We start from the raw sequence: 15340 nt of genomic DNA on the forward strand, positions 1-15340 counted from the left end.
ACCTGAACTTGGTGGCAGAGCTCCCGCCGGCTTTGGGGGATCGCTCCGCAGTTGAACTCGCCCTTTGGCCTTCTCACGACGGCACCCTTGGGCTGTTTCCCACACCAGCAGGGAGGGGATGGCGAAGTTGTCACCGGCGCCCCGCGTTTTATCTCTTGGAGGGCTGGAGGAGACAGGTGCGCCCGGAATATGAAGCGCCCGGCGTGCGAGCTGCTGCGATACACAACCTTATCAGCAGGATGCCGCTGTCCTGAACAATGTAATCAGGCCGAGCTGGTTCCTGCCTCCCCCTCCGTGCTCTCCGGGACCGAGCCGGCTGCCAGCGAGGTCAGGGGCTCCCCCAAAAGCCCCGCTAACCCGCGGGGGGGGATCCCCCGGAGCTGACGGCAGGTGAGGGCGGAGGCAGGGCCGCTGCTGCCCGCCTGCACTCCGCATGCCCGCCGCTCGGACATGCTCACTAGCGGCTCCCCAGCGGCTCACTAGCGGCTCCCTCCCGCCGCCACTCGGCGCCCCGACACCGGCGGAGCCGCCGCAGGGCCCCGAGCCGCGCGTCCCGGGGCCGCGGAGCGCAGGTGAGCGGCGGCAGCGGCGGGTACCGGGTAGGGGAAGGTAAAGGTAAGGTGGAAAAAAAAAGGGACCGGGCTGCTCGCCCGACGGGGAAAGGTGGCCGCCGAGCGGTGCCCCGGCTCGGCCACATGGCCGCGGGTTGCCCCGGGCACGCTGCCGGCGTTGGGGTGCTCGGGGAGGCTCCCCCCGGGGAGCAGAGGGCGCTCAGCGGCCCTCTTGTTCCCCCCCCCCGCTAAAGTCGGCGACGTTCCCGGAAACTCTGCGATTTCCCCGACAGAAATAAATGACCCTTTCGCGGCAGCAGGCATCCTGGAGGCTGCATGGTGTGTCTCCGGCAATCCCCGCCCTCTCCTTCCGTAACGTTGCCAAATACACTGTATTTTCTCCCAAAAGCAGCGAGCTGCCGAGCTCCTGCCCGGGACGGGGTGCTGCCTCCCATGGGACCAGGCAGCAGGAGCTGGAGCAAGAAAGGGTGCGGCTGGGTGTGGGGGCAAGAGCAAGGCAGCTTCTGAGCTGAAACGTGGCCATGTCACGGCCGGTGTGTCAGAGGGGTTGTGCCTTGTTCTAAGGAATGGGGTTTGCGCTAAGCTAACTTGGTTTCCAGCTTCTCGTGCTGTTCTGTGCTCGCTGGTGGGGTGTTCCGCCGTGGTTAGTGCTGATGTTCATGCTGGAATAATTCTTCCTCATTTGCCCGTGGTTGTACCGGTGCCTAAAAGCACCTTAGGAGGAAAGCTCAGTGGTTTTAGTCCTGTCTTGTAGTCAGGGATGTTCTCAAGCACCGGAACTTCAGCTTAGATCACAGCTGTGTCCCCTCGCAGACTGAAGTGGCCCCATCTGTTGTGCTACTTTCTGTGCCTGTCTTCCCCTTTTCTAACATACCTGGAGTTAATTGCTGCAAGTCACGGTGATTTAGGGGAGGAATCGGACTCTGTGCTGAATGGATGGCTGATTCGAGTAACTTGAACTTTCCATGTAACCCGGTTTGATCTGCATCCTCATACTTGGGGGGGATTATGGAAGGAAAATGATTCTGAGTTACAATCCAGAGAGCGTTCTGGTATTTACTCTTTCTATGACCGCTGCTGGAGGTGGAAGGCTTCTCCAGATCTTGTTGTAGATGACAGCCACCTAGTTCTATCAGGTAGCAAATGAGAAAAATTGCTTGGTTGGTAGGACAAGCTCTGAAAGCAGAACCACATCTTGGAGTAAGTTGGCATAAAAGCATTTTTTTTTTCATCTTATTTCAGAGCAATAGATGATTACCAGCTGTCAGCACCCTTTAGAAACTCTTCTAGAAACTGTCAAAAGCTTACAGAACTGATGAGTTCTTGATTTTTACAACAGGCCCTGGTATGGCAACCGCTGTCATGACACTTAGGTTGTTCAGTTTTGATACTTGGTATAATCTTGTCTTTTAGGAAGGGCCTGTGTAAATATAAATCTTCTATTCCGCCTGACAGCGGCCAGTGGAATGCTAGCCTACATGCACGCTATCCTCATTTATCACAACGTGCAGGATAGATTTTTCCTTTGAAAAAAAAAGTGAATCATAGTATACTAAGGGAGTGAGAGATCCCGTGTGACTCAGGGCTCCAGAGTGCAGTTTCTGCTCTCTGTTGTCTTGCATAACTAGCAGTGAAGAAACTTGTGTGACTGCAGGCTTCTCTGATACCTGATGCATCTTCAGATTTTACAATACGTGTAAGAGAAATGATCCAGATCCTGATAAAATCATTCAAGTCAGGTAGAAGACTTTTTTTTTTTTTTTTAATTTGATCTAAGTCCATTGGAGGAAGGACAGTAAAAAGCAGGGGTCGAGAAAGCTTAATAACAGATCAAATATGGTGATTCTTTCTAAGAATAAGCTCAAACTCCCTGGAGGCCTTTATGCAAAGGTAAAATAGCCTTAGTCTTGTTCCAGCAGTATTCAAACATCAGGAGCTGCCTATCATTTGTAGTGTCATGTTACTTACAGAACCCGGCCTTGCTCTGGTGCAAACTGTGCTTTCTAGGAACTGCACAAATTCCTCCTGCACTGTCAGAATGGACAGTCTGCACCAAAGGCAGGAGGAACAAGCTGCAGCAGCTGGCCACAGTCACAAAGTGATGTATAAACTACAGCTCCCCTGCATTTCAATCCACTGCCCCTTCCCTCGGTCATGTGCTCTCACCTGACCATTTTTGAATAGTTCCAGCCTGCAAAATGCTGAGGATCAATGGGCTTGAGCACTCTGCCTCGCAGTTTGAGAGAACGATGGGTGAGTGCTGTTCACAGGGCGCTTTCACGTAACTAATGTCTTCTGGAGGATATATTTATATTTGGGAAGAGACAGTGTGTTACTGGTGCTGCAGAAAAGGAGGCGGAGAGAATTTAAAAGTACAGCAGATCTTCTGAAGGTTGGTGCGTCCTGCTGCCCTTTGCAAGTGTAAGTTACTAAACCAGTTCTTTCACACAGGCTAAAGAACCATATAGAGAGGTGTTTATGTGTGTTGCTAAAATGTTGCTGTGGGGAAAACCCGTTGCATCATGCTTTGGCTTACCCGTATCGATGGCAGGCAATTGCAGTTAACTTTTCAGAACTGATCCAAGTTAAAACCAAATAGAGGAAGCTAACAGGTAGTTTCTCTGGAGGCGTTTCCTCCTTGTGTGAGAACATGAATGCCTTCACCTGCACAAAGAATACAACCACACGGGAAGAAATGGCTGGAGTCAGGTGTGAAGTGCTCCTTAGGCAGCAGCGGTGCTTGATACTGGCACAAAGTGATTGCACTTGCAGCGTGTATTTGTCTTCTGTCAAGGGTTTTTCTGTGTTCCGGCTCTCATCTCTTTATAACCAAGTCATGAGTGATGTGGTTGGCCTTGACTAGGATTACCATCCCTGACTTTGATTAAAAACCATACATCTAACCCTCTATCATTTCTAGTGGATGAGGTTTGCATGGGTTCTCTCCCTGTGAGATTGAACGTAGTTATTTTTCTGCCTGGAGGGAGCCATGCTCGCTGTGCCTCTGTCTGCATTGAATGATCTCTCTGGAAAATTTCTTGCTACATAGTTTGCATCCTGCTCTGCGTACCTTACGTTTGTTGATGCGTTAGTGGGGTAGGTGGCCAGCTCTTCCCAGAAAGCATTAATAGAGCTGAAAGCAAGCAGCGTAAGGCAGTGTGAAATGCTAACAAAGCTTGTGACAAGATTCTGAGTGGACAGACCTCAAGTAATTTGTTGCCACTGAGTCATGGTCTGTTGAAGGGCGGCGGGGGAGGAAAGCTCCAGTATCCTTTAAAGTCTTACCCTGCGTTATTTAAATATGCTTCAATACAGCAAGGAACAGCAGGGCCAGTGCCTTTTCTATGTAATGTACATCTTCAATATAGTCTGTCCTATATTAGATTCCGTTACTGGATGATGACAAATGTTAATAATTAGAACTCCTGTGTCATTCATGCACACGGGTACCTTCGCTTGGCGGCTTTTTTCTTAGGAAAGAACTTGATCCCATGTGAATGACTTGCTAGCCGTTCTTCAGTGGGCCACTTGCAGCCCTATAGCTGGCACCTTGACCTTGACCTGGTCCAGCTTGGCCACCACCCTTCCTGTAACTCAGTTCAGCAGCTGGTAATAAATGGACAGAGATTTTTAGCGTGTTATTGGAAAGCTTTGGTACCAAATAGGCAGTGTAAATGTTGGTGGCAGGAAAAAAAAAAAGTGGATATTATGTCGGTGTGTTCTGACTTTTCCCAGGTAATGGATAGTCTTTGGGTGACAAAAGAAAAAACTAGCACACTCCTGCCACCCCAAACAGGTTTTTTTTCTCCAAAAAAGAGCTTTCTAAAATCACCGTCATGCAAAAAGATGCATGCAGAGCGAACACAGGTACAATGGCATTCAGCCTGCTATCTTATAGTCACTTTGAAAGGCTGGACCTTTTTGTTCTGCTTTCGGTAAATTTTTTTGAAGTGCTTTTCTGGCAAAAGTTTACCACGGATGTTTGACTTTATTTCCTTGTAGTGTGCTTGTGTCTGACCAGAGATTTCACCTTTACAAAAGGTCACGTTAGAGATGGAGCCCTGATCTTTGAGATGGTATGTACTGATACCTGGAGAACAGCCTTTGGAGGGAGAGAATTTAAGACTTCAGGGAAACCTTTGTGTCTTAGAAGCTGAGGTTGCCTTTCATTAGATAGAGTGATCTGTGGTGCCTTATGCCAGCTGACAATCGTCAAGTGTCTTTGGCCATTTTGCTAATGAAGGGGAGGATTATTGAAGGAGCTATAATTCAGCTGGAGACCGGTATTTGTCAGAGGATTTTGGTGAGCTCATGATTCCCTGTTTTTCCTTCGTTACCGTATGCTCAGTATTATATAGTCTTGACCTTTGTTGTCATCACCACCTGTGCCTGGTCTAACTAGGATATTCCTGTCCAAGAGAGAATCACCTTTGCTTCAGAGTTATAATGAAGAACTGAGAACAGAAAAGAAGGTAAATTCAGCTCTCACTGTGATTATTGTTCATGGCTGAAAGGTCCAGATAAGTCAATGTCCAGTTGGATAATAAGGAGATAGTGATCTGTTTAGCTTTTTAGAAAATTAAATTTCACTGAAACAGTATAACTGGAACGACAGAAGTAGGAGGAAAGCTATTTTCCATTCTGAAATATGCCTTTGTATAGTGCAATGAGTTGAGTTTTTTAAACTTGCTAACAGTAACTAATAACTTTTACATTATACAGTCCACACTGAGTCATTGTTTACTCAGGGAAATGACTTTCAACAGCCAGACTTGTTTGCTAACTTTAATAACTGAAATATGCAGTTCCACACATTACAAGGCAGCACACTATAATCAACATTTTTAAAAAACAGAAACGGATATGTATTCGCAACACCACACGATGTTGCATTATGTGTGGTATTTCTGCAGTTCAGGTTTTTATCTGCAGCAAATGCTAATGTATCCAATGATGCTGCTCTAAGAACAGAGAAGACTATGGCACAAAATTACTGTAAATTCTTTTTAGAGAAGTTTTATTGAATCTTGCAAATTAGAGACCAGAAAGCCTTGTTCTCTGTCCACACATCTCATTGTTTTAAATAACAGGTTGTTCTCTACTCCTGGGGTTTTGGAGGCTGTTCACAATGGCTCCTTCTGCATCTTGGGAGGGAAGGTTACACCTTTGCACCAGGAATTCTCTCTGACAGAACCGGAACTTAGATAGCAAAATAGATATTCTTCTGCCTTAATTTATACAAGCACTGAAGTTCAGTTGTGAATAATTCTTTGCCTTTTCTTGCCTGTTTACCTGCTGTTTTGTGTTAGTACATTATTTTCTCATGGATTTTACAGGTAGTTTTCTTACACACCCATTGCACCTATTAATATTAAAATAACCAGGGCTTGTATGCCCGATTGTTTTTCAGTGTACTGAACAAACGGCGCCAAGTGCATACAATGCAATATAAAAGGGTTTGTCCGCGGGTTTGTTCATGCGGGAATGAAGTGGGGGCAGCTAAGCGTGCCTGACTCGCGCATGAAGGGACAGTGTGGGAAGAGTGCTTGGACTGTTAAAATGTAACTTTCACATGGAGATATTTCAGGTCGTCTTCTGAATTTATACATTTCAGAATTTGGTGGTCAGTTCTGTTTCTTTTTCCTTCAGAGCTACTGGGTACCACATCATTCAAACATATTGCAACTATACAGACCAATATGATGACTAGTAGGCAGCAATATGATGACTAGAAGCACAGTAAGATGTAAACAAAGAGCTACTTTTACAATCTATTACATGTTTCTGGAGAAAAAAAAAAGTATGTATCATATTTTTTAAGTGAACCAAACACTGTGTTTTAAATCTTGTAGTCACAATATATATCTTTAATTTCTCCTAATGTCACAAGCTTTTTTGGCCACAGCTTTGTTTGAAAATAAAAAGGGAAACTTAGGGACTCACATGAAAATGAGAGCCGATATTCTATATGGGACTTCCAAAATCCCCATTTCATTTGTGCATGGATTTGTTGAACCTGGGGGAAGGGATCAAAACCAACTTGTACAGAGAGGTACAGAGTATGGTTTTGTGTGCCTGATCCCAGCACTGTGGGGGAATGTGGATCATTTCTAACTTTAATCCTGCTGATGTTCTGTCCGGAAAGCTGGTGGATAGTAACTGGGAACAGCAGCTATGGAGCTGTTAGCAAAGCTAGAACATGTATGTTTGTTTAAACAAGCACAGTGGGGTTTTGCATCACCCCTTATGAAAGCATTGCTCGGATTTTGCCATGTCAAAATTTCTCATGTGTTGCTTTTGTACGCCAGTTAACACAGTTAACTGTACAGTGCTCTGAGTCCTAGTGGGATTTTGGGTTACTGACAGAGTTGGTGTGCTCCTTGGGCAAAAACTCATGCTATTATGACTGTAGGATGTCTGGATGAAAGTGAATTTGTTTCTGGTCAGCTAGAGTGTAGGTGGAGAAGTCAAAGTGCGTCTGCACATATCCAGGTGAGGCACTGTTTATTGGATAGGGATCTTACATATACATAAACCTTGGGAGATCTGAAAATTTTCTGCTGGCTGCAGCCTATAATGTAGATCAGACGAATCTTACTTTGTTCTCCTTCATGTCTCTGCGACCTCCTGAAGAAGTGGATCCACAGAGCATTCAGTAGAGCTGAAGAAAATTAAAGCTCAGCTGTATGTAATAACTTCAGGACAAATACCTGTATCCCAGCTGTCTTACTATTTCAGGTGGCACTTTGTTTCAGCACTTAAAATTTTTGTTTCCAGCAGGAAGTGTTTCTGTAAATTATTTGAAATTTTGGGCATTACAGAAGTAACAATGAGCACCAGCTCTGTTTGTCAGATGTTGGCTGCATTAAAATATTATCCTTTAGGATCACCAAGAAGATGACTCCTCAATTTACAGGAGAAAAACAATGCTCTCGAGACTGCTTATGCAGGGAGTGGAGAAAGCTAGGAGTAATTTGGGATAATGGAAGGGATAATTTATGCACTTTTATGAACTATTTCTAAAACAGGTGTGTTATAGAGTCCCTGGAACACTTAAGGAAAACATGTGACTACACGATAATGCAGGCACACTATCTTTTCTGTTTGCATGATATAATTGAAGAACGCATGGGTTAATGGCTATAGGCCATTTGTATGTTTTGGTAAAGCTTTCAGACATTTGTCTCAAGTATAAACTAATCTGTTTTGAGATAACTGTGTCCTGATACAAGGAAGTAAAAAGGAAAGGAGAATATAGCAAAGGAGAAAAAAAGAGTCAAAGATGAGTTGTTCTTCCCAGAGATTGCTGTAGACAGCGATCACCTCAAAAGCTTTCAGCTGTGCCAGCGGGCTCTACCAGAAGAGAGGATACGTGGTGCTGAGAGCCTGAGTGAGTGCTGGGGCCGAGGGCTTCTCTGCTCTTCTGGCAGCTTGGCCATGCGGACACCATGTGAAGAGGAAATGTCGCAAGAGATGCAAAGCTCTGCATGTAAAAAAAACACCTGTAGAGAGAAAGGGGATGTTTGAGCTCTCTTTAAACTGAAACCTGATCAGCTGCCAAGTGTCTGTTTCTGCTCTGATGGTTCTGCGTCTCGGTGGGGACATAGGGCAGCTCCTTCCAACCTTAAGCCTTAGAGATATTTACCTGGCAACTGCTGTTACCCAAACCGCTTTCCTTCTTTCCTTAGCTCAACACACACTGGGAGGAAAATTCCTCAAAGCGGCTCAGTGTAGGATGGGAATGTGAACTATGTCCAGGCTGACGTCGACAGAACTCAAAAGCTGTGCTCGTGTAACTGTTTACTTTTTTCTAGAGGCTTCAGTTAATTTGACTGTTTGTCACAGAACACATTTTTGCATGAAGTGCTGATTTCAGAAGTAGCCTCCGTGAAGGGATCACATTGCCACCCAAGTGGAAATGGGGAGTGGAAGAAAATCAGTGTTGCTGCGGGTTGAATTCATGTGCCTGGAAAGAAATATATTTGAAGCAGTGTGCAAGAAGGCTATTACTTTCAGAAGAAAAATTTTATTGTGACAAATCTTGTTTTTAGTGTTGGATAGGCTGGAAAGGAAACTTCTAGTTTAATGGTCTAAAAGTAGCTGTCAGCCTGGTACCCGACCTTCTGTTCTGAGCAGTGAATTTCTCTGGTAACCTCTCTAGCACCATGCTGAACTCCTGGAGGTGCTCTTTTGGCTGCACTTACACTGGCCCCAAACCAAATGGTCTTAGTTACAAACCACTTATCTAAACTGAGGGTTAGTCAACACAAATGTGACACAGGGCTTGCAAGAATATAAAAATCAGTCAGTGTTTAGTGTGGGCTGGATTCAGATTGGCCGATTGATAGGGCACGGGAAGGTTCATTTGGGTCGGTAATGGGCAGCGGTGGGTGTGGGAAGTGAGCTGCTGCCCTGTATGGTTACGGAGTCCAGCAGCATCATCCCTCCTTTCTCAGGCATCTGCCAAAAAGTGTCAGTTGTTCGCTGTCTTCTTGAATAGCAGCCCCATTTATTAGCCAGGCATGTTTCTGCTGGCAAATCTGATGTGGCGTGTATACCCACGCGTGTCGGGTTAGGTAATTTATATTGTTGATTTCCTGATTGTAGAGCACCACAGCTGTCAGCTCTGTAGCCTCTAGTGTCATTCCTGGGCTCGTGTGGAGGCTCCTAGTGATGATAATATATATGTATCACTTCTCAAGGTTTTAAACATTTGGAGGCATGCGTACATATAAAGGGTAGGGGGCTAAGCAAACAGACAGTCTTAGAGCTTCATTCACATCACTCTTGATAAAGTACTCTTTATTTATACGGCAGGAAGATGTATTCCCCCAGTACCTAAGATAAGCTAATGCTCACAGGAAGTTTTATTTAAACTGTTTTTTTCTGTAGTTCTCTACTCCTTCCCTTGTACCTGCACTGGCATCCGTTTGAGACTCGGTGAAGCTGCTGAAACAAAGTTTGGAGAACAACAACAACAAAATGTTTTAGGTCCCTGAACTCTCACCGCAGAGCTGAACAAGTGTCAGTCCTGGTACAGAAGAGGGTGGGGGCCAGGACAGGCACAGCTCGGGGCAAGGGATGAACTACAGCACGCTGATGTGTAGGTCAACGTGCAGCAGCCTAAGCCTGAGCTCTTGGCACCTCAGAGGACACATTCCATGTTCTTATGTTCATGTAGAAGAGACTGTAATGTATCATTGTGGCAGAGATGGCTTGTTCAGCCATTCCCTTTTTATGTTTCTGGATCCCTGAAGTCAGTAGCAGAGAGGAAAAGTTATTCACTAGAATCTTCTGCAGTTATACCCAGGGGCTTTTGTGCCCTGGTGTGTGGGCTGACTGGCACTAAAACCTTTTAGTCTGGGGAGATGGAGCTAAGCCATCTGTTCAGAACATAAATGGCAATTAGCTGTCTTTTAAACATTGCCTTTATTAATATTTACAAATACAATACACTGTCTCCACTCCACTGCTTGCAGTGGGGATTCCCAAGCTGTGATAGTCGTTACAGCCCCTAAGCAGTACAGTAACCATCTGCCCGCGGAGGGCCCGTGTTGCTGTTACCCATTAACGTGGTATCAGGCCGGGAACAGAGGCACGCTGATAAATCCTGTGCAGGCTGCCAGGGCAGTAACACGTGGACACCGAGCCAAGAGGAACTGGTGTCTGTGTGCAGCTCAGGCAAGAGGCAGAACGCAGTGGCTGAGGTTCAAAGCGGGGGTCCAGCTGGGCACTGACAACACGTGTTTTGTCGTCTCTGCAGCCACGATGCTGCTTCCCAGAGCACTGCGGTTTGTGGAAGTAACGCTCGCTAGCTGGCAGTCCGTGCTGTGGGAGCCTAGCATAGAGGAAGGTCACCCTGCTCGGCTGGGGATGGGGGGACACCTGCTTCTGCATTGCTCTTCAACAGGTCTCAGCCTTCAAACGCCTTTTGGGCCCTGGGGGACTCTTTGGTGAGGTAAACGTGTGGGACAGTAGCACAAGGTTAGCGTGCTGTGGTATCTGAGCGTGACGTTGCGATCGACGCAGACAGAAAGGGTAAGGGAGAAGGAATGCGTTTCACTGCCAAAACCTTTCGTGCAAGAGGTTGGATCTGGACATGTGCCCTTGCTGGGCATACGTGCAGGTTCCTGCAATTTGTAGCTGCCATTGCTGTCACCACCAGTAGTGGCACCCAAGTAAACAAAATTTGGGAATGCCATCCTACGACCGAAACTTGAAGAGGCTATTTCTGGATGGAATTGAAGCTCCATGTGATTTAGTGGACTGTAGCCTTATTGTGAGAGTAGAAGTGGTTTTAAATGGAATTCTTTATATAGTATTGTTGCTAACGCAGTAGTGGGCAGTTGGATTAAACTATTTTGGAGCTTCGCTCCTTTTTGATACCATACTAGCACTCTTGTTAAACAGGCTTCAAAACAAGCTAAAAAAGCTTGGCAATTGCTAGCTGCAAGGCCATATTCTTTGACTGATTTTTTTTCTCTATTGATTCTCCTTTTTCTTCTTCCAGAAAGGAGATATTTTGGCAGAAAACAGTTAAATAAACAGCTTTAAAATGTGCATACTAAACTTAGAAGTTATCACCCAACAGGCAACCTGGGGCTGCAGAGGCAGTATTGGGTTAGCACTTGGATCTATGCATTTTGGAATAGTGGGGCTGAGCTTTTCAGGGAAGGGTAGTACCTGCACGAAATTACTCCTGAGACCCATCAGCTGTTCCAGTAATTCTCCAGAACGTGGAATTTTTAGGATCACCGGACAAATGTGTGCTGCCTTTGTGCTGCCTATCACAGACCCCAGGAATCTCAAGAATGTGAAGGATTTTCTCTCAAATTCCAGTTCTGTGTGCTGCCCCTTCCAGTTTTCCTCTAGGGGCTAGTGGAAGCAGGAAAGGAGGTCAGTCTTGAAATACAAAGTCCAAGAGGGGGAATTTGTGAATATATAGCAGATAACGCCCGTCGCTTGCTGTATTTTGCCACATTTCCCCTCCCCCCCCCATTGTGGAAAGTATGATTAAAGTCAGCCCCTCCGCCCTGACTGAACCATACATACATGCACAAATGCCAGATTCTCTTCATTCCAGGCTGCTGACTTCAAGAAGGACTTGCTCCGACAAGCTGGAAATGAGGGCTGGCAGCTTTGTCTGCAACTCAAAGGCTTTATCTCTCTTAGACACTCTTCCTAACATTTCCCACAAATACTGTTCTGCTGGTAGAAGCTGATGTATACACAGGACGCCATCAGGCATTTATGAATAAAGCCCTACGTTGTGTAACTCCTTAGAACAGGCAAAGAAAATTTAATAGAGCAATTGGCATCAGGCCCGCAAGAGAGCTTGTTCTCCCTGTGCTTCAGCCTCATTAGTTGGGGAGCGGTAGGGAGAGTCAGCTCGGCTCTTTGGTTCTCTGTCCCCCTACCAAGAGGTGCTGTTCTTTTCTTCATGAAACTTACACGGTCCAGCCTTCATCTCTCACTTTTAATGTTTCCACCAACAGGTGGTGGTTGCCTTCAGCTTCCCAGTTGTCTCTCTTTCCTCACTATGCTGAACTCCCACCTGGGTATCCCTTTACTTCTGCATTTCACCACGGCAAGCACAAGTTCTTTGACTTCTAGGATCGTCTTGCTCCATCAGCAACTTCTGTTTCTCTGTTCTTGCCTTCTAGCATTATTGCTTCACTGCTGCTTCTGCTCACTGAAGGATGCCAGCTGTGTCCACCTGTTGGAGGTTTTTTTGCATGCACTTTTAAGCTGTCTGCTTATGCGGCATATGCAGTTTTTTGCTTAGAATATTTATTCTCCCTGACCTGTCTCAATCACTTGATGAACTTAGCCTTCAATAAATGCTTTCCTGGAGTGAAACCCCTTTGAGAGTTGTAATAGTGGTTCTAGAGTGCTTCTTTGCTACTAAATGCAAGAAGGATAAGCTCTTCTTTGGATGGTGATTTGGTTTCAAAATGAGCATTAAAGCAAATATATTTGTACCTATTTATAACATTTAACACGTGAAATTGAGGTAACTTTAAGCTTGATGCTGTAAGGCATGCACCCTGGCATAAGAAAAAGTCACAAATCAAATTTGAGTAACAATGATGGTTGTGACATGATTTCTGCTAAAAGGGTATCTCAGATGTCATCATCTTATTCCTTCAGAAGCAGCTTGCCAGTGTTATTTTAGGTTGCAGAGTGTGTACGTGTATATATTTTCTAAAAACCGTAAGAAAGACCTACCAGTGTCTAATGTCTGCCCAGTACTTCACACATTTCACAATTTGCTGTTGTAGACAAAACTTTTCTTCTTCCTGATTCTTCAGGGAGGGCTGTTTTTGCAGGGGCTGTGGCCTTGACTTATGGCCATATAACTAAGCCTGTTGAGCAGACAAGGGATCCCGCTGATCGCAGCTCCAAATCTTCTCTCCTGACCATGGGACTGTGCTTTCAGGACATTGTGTGAAAAAGATTGGTGAAACAAAAGCTCTCGTTTTCCCTTATCTGGCTCAATATGTACAAAGAGCTCAGAAGCAGTGACATAAGAGAATTATTATCAGTGTCATAGTGAGCATTTTGAACGACAAGCTGGCATGAAGAAGCACCCGCAGCCTTTAACCCATGTGTTTTATTCATCCTGGAGCAAGTGTAATTTAAAGTGACATCTCTATAATTGATGAAGTATCTTTTTACTCTTTGTTTAATTACCAGTTTCAATGTCTAGAAAGCAGCAGATCAATAATTTACAGTGATGAACTTCCCCGCATCGTTATGTTTTACTAGTCCAGCCATTCAAACAATAGCTCTGGAAACAAACCCTCGTGTTTTGATGCTTTTCTTTCTCTTCAGTTGATTTGAAAGGCTTAACCCCTTGTTTTTCTATCATAGGTGTACTCCAACACAACTGAAGCTGATGGCAGAGCTCCCACTGGTATCAGGGAAGCAGGGCTAATGCAGGGCATGCCGTGAGCACCGTATCAGCTCTCATCTTTTTGCAGTCTCCTCTCATTATAGTACAGTGGCTGAGGCTGGGCTCGTGTTGCTACAGCAGCAAATGGTGCTGCCTTGGCACTGTCTGAGGGCTGTTAAAAACAGAATTTAGACACAGGAGTGAAACTGCTACCTGCATTTTGTGTGGATTTCTTACATTATGGGCTTTGATAACATATATTGATTTTATATGGAAGATATCTTTTCTTGAGACTCTTGGACTATCCTTTCAGGGTGGAGATCAGAATCCTTCATGGCCGTGGATCTCTTACCTTCCCCAGGGAGACCTAGATAATCTAGAGAATCAGAGGAACAAAGTTGTTCCCTTCACATTGGGATAAGACTTCTGACGGTTCCTGTTGTTGTCCTGGCTGCCATGGACAGCGGCGTTTGGTCAGATAGTATCAGAACAAAATTATCCAACTTCTATGAGATCTCCAAACCTGTGCACTTCTGGCACGACGTGGCCTTATGTGGAAGGGGCTCCAGTCCACTGGTGCCAGTCCAGAAAGATAACTTTCACTTTTTGGCCTTTTCTAAGGATGTGCTCATTGTCTGCGTCAGCACAGCTCGATGGTTCTGCTTTCCTGTCTCTGACTCTTGGGGTGCTGGTCCTCATCTCCTGATGGAGAACAGGATGGTGCTGTGGGACAGTTTCTATTGTTAGTGATGTCTCAACTGTCACAACCGGTAGTTATACCCAAGTCACAGGAGCTATGAGAATTCCTTCACGAGCTCTCGTTTGAGTTGGAAATCACCAAAATAAGTTTACTTTGATACGGTAGCTGTACAGAAAATGACCTCTGCCTGCCTATGGCTGCCAACTTTGTCTGCATCAGCAGGATTGCCGCTGGTTTTCAGCCGCCCAATGCAGGTCCATAGGTAAATCAGAGAGAAAGAAAGAAGGGGGGAAAATGAATGTTTCCATTCACTGCGTAGGCCTGTGTTTATCCAGATGTGGAACTTACATTCCTGAGAACCGCAAAGGAATAGCCCCCCACCCCCCACCCCCCCATTATTCTTTATTGTGTATTTTGGTTTTGATTAAATCTATGTCCTTGATAAAGCAGAAACTCTTGGAAATGCTTTGAGCAGGATAGGGGAGCCCTCCAGTGCGGGCAGAGTTGAAACCATGTCATGGAGATGAGATATTCCCCATACTTCTAAGCTGCAAGCCAATGATTCTTCTCTTTAACGTCCATGTGAGTTACTTAGTTTGTTCAAAAAAATCTTGGATTTGTCAGCGCTTTGATTCAATAGGAGTATAAACTTCTAAAAGGTTGGAAAACAATATTCTGGATCATTTGATGGGTACAAGCTAATGCCAGTGGATGCAGGATATCCTTCCGAAATGAAACGATGTCTGTGTTTTCCAGGCATCCTGGGATACTTTTGCCAAGATGATGGCAACTCATCATTCCCTATTTGCTACTAAGTGAAGATATACCTGGTTTAGGATAAAAGTGTTTGCAATTCACAAAAACATTAAAGACCAGTGGAAGCCTTGGGGTACTGTCAGACTGGCCAGAAGAAGATTACCTCAGACAATACCCTTCATCTGGTGGCTTTTCCCCTTCTTTTCAGAAGCAACAGAAGAGACGGGGTAAAGGGAAGTAGTTCAGACATAAGCCAGCTGCAATATCATCTGCCCACGTGCTCCCGCTAGCTGCCAGGCCTCAAATCTGACACCCTGCCAGATAGCCAGTCTGCACTGTGTGTCTACTTTTCTTTCGTCTGCTTTTGGAAACTGCTTAGGCCGTTTCTTTTAGCATAATCTGGAATTTCTACAGATC

General features: G+C 45.4%; 1 protein-coding gene across 5 annotated transcripts in view; it reads left to right on the top strand.

The window, feature by feature from the left end:
* The window catches only part of MYO1C (myosin IC), a 58863-nt gene that overhangs the window by 1824 nt on the left and 41699 nt on the right, over window positions 1-15340 (top strand). Inside the window, exon 1 of one of the 5 annotated variants that reach the window (XM_083806551.1) lies at window positions 309-572. The exons of 1 other annotated variant lie outside the window; for it this stretch is intronic. The gene's annotated coding sequence lies outside the window, so the exon portion shown is untranslated. Of the gene's footprint in view, window positions 1-308; window positions 573-15340 lie in introns of those variants that run through there. 3 more of the 5 variants (XM_083806552.1, XM_083806554.1, XM_083806553.1) reach the window with 3 other exon arrangements.

The sequence above is a fragment of the Anser anser genome, assembly GCF_964211835.1.
Source record: "Anser anser genome assembly, chromosome: 20".
In the NCBI taxonomy this organism is placed as follows: Eukaryota; Metazoa; Chordata; class Aves; order Anseriformes; family Anatidae; genus Anser; species Anser anser.